This window comes from Podarcis cretensis, assembly GCF_951804945.1.
Source record: "Podarcis cretensis genome assembly, chromosome: Z".
In the NCBI taxonomy this organism is placed as follows: Eukaryota; Metazoa; Chordata; class Lepidosauria; order Squamata; family Lacertidae; genus Podarcis; species Podarcis cretensis.
In genome coordinates, this window is record NC_137184.1 from 32,433,102 (window position 1) to 32,439,101 (window position 6,000).

Consider the following 6,000-nt stretch of genomic DNA (forward strand, 5'->3'; position numbering starts at 1 on the left):
AGAGTCGTCAGATAGAATAAGCCATCCCGTGGCTGACCGCTTGCTCCACACTGAACATATTATCATTGCCGGCTGACACTCTATAAACTCTGTTCTCCGTGCATTTTTAAAACAGAAATTACTTTGCTTGACAAGCTCAGGAGCCTCAAGGTAGCTCCTGCAGGGCTTTCAGAAAACATTTTTCACGCTCCCGCCCATGCATAGCTGTACATTCAGCTGACTGTTGCCTGTGCCATGAGAGGGAGGGGAGGAAACCAAAGAACATAGCCACCTCACGTCAGCCACCAACCAAAAGTTTTCCTTTCTCCTCTGCAAATTTATGGTGGATTGCCGGAAGAAATATCAACAACCTCAGATATGCAGATAACACAACCTTGATGGCAGAAAGTGAGGAGGAGTTAAAAAACCTTTTAATGAGGGTGAAAGAGGAGAGTGCAAAATATGGTCAATATCAAAAAAACTAAGATCATGGTCACTGGTCCCATCACCTCCTGGCAAACAGAAGGGGAAGAAATGGCGGCAGTGAGAGATTTTACTTTCTTGGGTTCCATGATCACTGCAGATGGTGTCAGCAGTCACAAAATTAAAAGACGCCTGCTTCTTGGGAGAAAAGCAATGACAAACCTAGACAGCATCATAAAAAGTAGAGACATCACCTTGCCAACAAAGGTCTGTATAGTAAAAGCTATGGTTTTCCCAGTAGTGATGTATGGAAGTGAAAGCTGGACCATAAAGAAGGCTGATCGCCAAAGTATTGATGCTTTTGAATTATGGTGCTGGAGGAAACTCTTGAGAGTCCCATGGACTGCAAGAAGATCAAACCTATCTATTCTGAAGGAAATCAGCCCTGAGTGCTCACTGGAAGGACAGGTCCTGAAGCTGAGGCTCCAATACTTTGGCCACCTCACGAGAAGAGAAGACTCCCTGGAAAAGATCCTGATGTTGGGAAAGATTAAGGGCACAAGGAGAAGGGGACGACAGAGGATGAGATGGTTGGACAGTGTTCTCGAAGCTACGAACATGAATTTGACCAAACTGTGAGAGGCTGTGGAAGACAGGAGTGCCTGGTATGCTCTGATCCATGGGGTCACGAAGAGTTGGACACGACTAAACAACAACGAAGTCTGTCTATAGATCTGTGAACCACCTGAGATCTTGTGATGAAGAGCAGTATATAAATTTAATAAATAATAATAATAATAATAATAATAATAATAATAATAATAATAATAAAAACCATGGAATTGTAGCATTGGAAGGGAATCTTTTGCCCAATGTGGGGCTTGAACACCTACAACCCTGAGAGCCATCCCAGCCCTTTCTCTTATGTTGACTGCATTACATTGCCCAGCAAGCCCTCACTATATGTACTGAGGCTATCAGCATCATGTTCTAAGGGACTGATGAAACTGCCCCTTTCTCCTCAGTTTTGCAATGTTAAGTTCAGTTCCCCACAATTAATTTTTTTAAATTTTGTTAAAAAACAAAAATGGACAATATGCACAAAGTGAGAAACAAACAATAACAACAGAATAATGTGAGTTTAACACAAGGAGCTTTCAATAATAAAGCCGAAAGAAGAAAAAAACAAATCAGGAGTTAACAAAATGAATACAATTATATAATTATAAACAGGGTATAAAAACACAACAGAAAGGCTTTCATTTCTGGGTAAGTTTGCCTCCAGCTCTGAGCAGCGTTTAGCAGTAACAAGCAAGCAAGAGAAGCTTTGAGGAAACAGCTCCCAGTCTCAACCATAAACTGGAGGCATAAAGAATTCATCTCAGAGATAAATTCTGAAAAAATGTGACAAGGTTTGACAAGCATTTGTAATTTGTATAGTTCCTGTTTTGGGAGCTCTGCCCTTAATAAATAGGCAGCTTGTTATGGACAGAATTTGTCCATATATTTTGTTGCTGTGAGCTATTTCTCGTAAGAAATGAAATCCCAACGGTTAACTGAAATTTGCCCAAATGATGAATCATAGATGATGTACTCATCCCTTTGATAGACTGAATTAATCAATGTGCCTTCCATTGCTAGAGCGCAATCCGTGCTGTCTTTGAGTCAGCGATGCTGGACAGGAAATTTTCTCTGGATATTTAACCACGAAGCCTGCAATCGTAAGCAGACTTGCTAGGACGCTGACAGTGTATTGAATGGCCCCGTCTCCCACAGTAGTGTCTGCACTGAGTGACAGCAGCTCTCTGGGGTTTCAGAAAGGGGTCTAACCCAGACCCACCTGGTGGCGCCAGAAACTGAACTTTCCACATGCAAATTAGTTACTCTAACACTGAGCTATAGACCTTTCCCATCACTCAGAAGCGGATCCCATTGAATTGAGAAGGCTTTCTTCCAGTTTATAGCATATAGCCTCAGACTACACACGAAACCAAGGTGACTAGACACACAAAAGCAGTTCCATTTGGGCAAACAGGACATTGCTCCACCAAGTTCAGTATGCCCTCAGCCAGCTCCCACCTGCCTCCCTTCTTATTTACAACCAATCTAGCAGGTAACACTACTCAACAGCCCTCTCCTCCTCCTTAGTCTCAGAGTCGCAGAACTCAGCAGAGAGGAGTGTGGGGAGAAAACAAGAATTGGTTTGCTCTGCCTGCCTGCCATTGAGTCTGGCTCCACCTACCACTGGGCTCCCTGCCTTATTCCCTTCAAATCCTAGTGGGCATCAGCCACCACTTCAGGCACTAACTGTAGTCACACTGTCGAAGCTGTGAATGGCTGCACCTTCTACCATGTTCCGTGTTTTAAAGGTGGCCGCACAAAACACAACACAAGCAGAACTGGGGAACCAAAGATTTTTCTGACAGTCTGCACAAGGACTGGGAAACCTTGGCTCTGCATTCAGCGGCCCCATGTCACATGTGGTGAGTTCCCATATGGTTTGCAGTATATCTCTGGGCAGAGGAGTATTCTTAGGCCCTGGACTGAACCCTGCCCACCTAGTTTTGTGGATGGATTTTAATGGGTAGGAGGGAATATATTAATTACAATTTATCCCTCCAGGAAGTCATGTGTGGGGGTTGAACAGAGTTTTAAAATCCCATCGTTGGCAGCAAAATTAAAAGCATGGGAATTAGGCTGCAAAGCCTCCTTTTGAGCAAATCCAGCTAATGAAGTAAGCTGGCTTCCCCCTTCTTACCCCACTTAACAAAGAGTCAGGCAACAACTTGTAAAGTAAGTTTAAAAATAAGATTTGCTTACTTTATAATCATGCATTGGATCATGGTAAGGAAGCGGGGGGGGGGGGACTAAGCAGACAAAATACCAGCTTCAAGCATCTGCCTGTAAAAGAAAACAGAATGAGAGACAGAGAGAGAAGAAGTGCTACATGTTCCTTTCTCTCCAGGAAAGGAGGGGAAATGACATCACACAGAGCCCTCTCTATCAAATGTATTTCTATGATCTGAATATCTGCCTATCAGCAATACAGCTCTGTGGACTTTGCTCCTTCTCATGCTAACCAGCAAGAGTGCACATTTGTTAGGTTTGGCTGATAATCTCTGACTAGTCTGGTCACTGGGCTGCTCTAGATAGGAAGAACTACAAAAGGCTTCTTGCTTGGGCTGAGACTTTCCTGGGGAACTCAGATCCTGCATGGCTCTGAGGTCTTTACCTTTGACACCTGGCTCCCCTCTCACAGCTGCCTGAAGTGAAGACCTGACAAGGCAGCCTGGTTCGCATATCACCAAACTATGGCTTAGCACGAAGGGCAGGGAACCTTTGGGGCCCTGTGGGTCAGATCCTTATCTAGCCCCACCCCATGGGTCAACTTTTGACAGGTGGGCAAGACAGCCCACCTGTCAATAGGGATGGGGGAGAAAGCCATATCAGTTCAGCTTTAAAGGCCAACATACCATATTTTTTGCTCTATAAGACTCACTTTTCCCCTCCTAAAAAGTAAGGGGAAATGTGTGTGCGTCTTATGGAGCGAATGCAGGCTGCGCAGCTATCCCAGAAGCCAGAACAGCAAGAGTCTGCTTTCACTGCGCAGCGATCCCTCTTGCTGTTCTGGCTTCTGAGAATCAGAATATTTTTTTCTTGTTTTCCTCCTCCAAAAACTAGGTGCGTCTTATGGTCTGGTGCATCTTATAGAGCAAAAAATATGGTAAATTTGCACTTTCTGAAAAAATACGCAAACTGAATACACAGCCCTCCTTCAAAATTTCACACTTTTCTGGATTTTGCAAAACAGTTCTGTAGCCAAATGATATGTACAAAAATGCATACAAAAATGGGGGGGGGGGTTTACAAAATGCACGAAAAGACAGGGATAGGGAACCTGTGGCCCTCCGGAAGTTGTTGGGCTACAACTTCCACCATCAATGACCAATGTGGGTGGGTCTGATTGGAGCTGGAGTCCTGCAAGATTTCTAGTCGCTGAGCCAAAAGCTCAATATGCTTTAGCTGCCATTTTGGGCTAGGCTGCCCTACCTGGCTGCTTACCTCCTTTTCACCTGCTTCACTTCCCATCTCTGCCAGCTCTCGTCCACCTGGTGTCAGCTCCTCTTATACGCTCCATTTAACCTTTGCTCAGCAGCCTCAAGTCACACGTGCAGCAAAGGTCTCTGAAATGCCAGTCCAGGGCCCTGTGAGAGGCATGTTGCCGTCACCTGGCCAGAAAGGACAAAGGAGAATGTCAAGTGTCTATCTCTACTGCCCCTGTATCTTGAGGTAGAGAGAGCAGATGTGAAAGGAGAAGGCATTCTATAGGAGCAAGGGATGGGAAAGAGTCTGACTGTGCTGTGAGGTTACCCTATAAGGTTGAAGACAAAACTTGGGTCAGGTTGGAGGCAGGTGGAGTTACCTCCCTTTCTACCCCACCATCCTAGTGCCACCAGGTAACCACAACTTGCTTGCCTTCTTATTCACGCAGTGCCTTGTCAGCTTCCACCTTCTCAGTCTCAGTGTTGCTCTAGTGGAAGTCAACAGGCAGGAGGAGGATGTGGGCCAAACCAGAATTAGCTGGCTCTGTCTTGAAGCAGTTCTGGCTCTACATACTGTTGGTCTCCCTTCCTTGTGTCTCACCAGTCCCAATGGCCACCAGCCACCACTGCCCTTTTCTCTTCTTGACATCCACATGAAATTAGGCCCAGGGCCTCATGAAACTGAGCTGAGAGCCACAGGGCACTCCTTGGGTGCTTCTGGACCAGTGTTTGTCATGGGGTGAGTGTTTCACATTTTTCAAGACCACTTCCACACTATTCATTTAATGCGGTATCAAACCACTTTAAACTGTCATGGCTTCCCTCAAAGGATCCTGGGGATTTTAGCTTGTTAAGAGCACTGAGAATTATTAGGAGAGGTACAGTTCCCAGAATGCCCCCCTGGGAAGGGGGACTGGTTGATAAACCATGCTGGAAACTGTATCTCTCTAAGGGAAATAGGGGTCTCCAAAGACCACCCTCAACAAACTACATTTCTCAGGATTGTTTGGAGGAAGTATGACTATTTAAGGAGTATCATGGTGTTTTAAATGTACAGTACAGATGTGGCCCAATACTCTACACAGTGTCATGGCCATCAAAGTGCCTGCCCATATTGCCCCGCCCCTCACATTTTATTTAATCCAGATTTACTCTTCCCAGGGGAGAATCCAGTAATTATTATATTTTTTTAAGAACAGCAAGAATGATACAGTTGTCAACAACATGTCTGCAACATCTGAATGGTCTGTTTGCGATATGGAGCCCCTATGTGAAAGAGCCCTTTGATGACGATGATGATGATGATGGATTAAATTTACAAGTTGCTTTTTTTGCTACAGCAACCCAATGTGACTTACAATATTTTAAGCATAAACAAACACGTGCATACATTAAAACCAGCATCCAAAAAAAGGAAAATCTAAAAGACAATTCTATTTTTTTTAAAAAAATTAAAGCATCCCACCTATGCAAAAATACCATATTTAAAAGCTAAATGCCTGATAAAAAAAGGACTGCATTATAAAAATTTATAATGATGGCACCAGGTGAGCAT

General features: G+C 44.3%; 1 long non-coding RNA gene across 1 annotated transcript; it reads right to left on the reverse strand.

The window, feature by feature from the left end:
- Nucleotides 1-1,542: 1,542 nt before the first annotated feature.
- Nucleotides 1,543-4,630, reverse strand: LOC307208047. Its single transcript, XR_013834946.1, has 3 exons — nucleotides 4,465-4,630; nucleotides 3,223-3,303; nucleotides 1,543-2,115 (listed from the first exon to the last, which is right to left on the reverse strand). It is a non-coding gene; the product is annotated as an uncharacterized lncRNA (long non-coding RNA).
- Nucleotides 4,631-6,000: the final 1,370 nt, after the last annotated feature.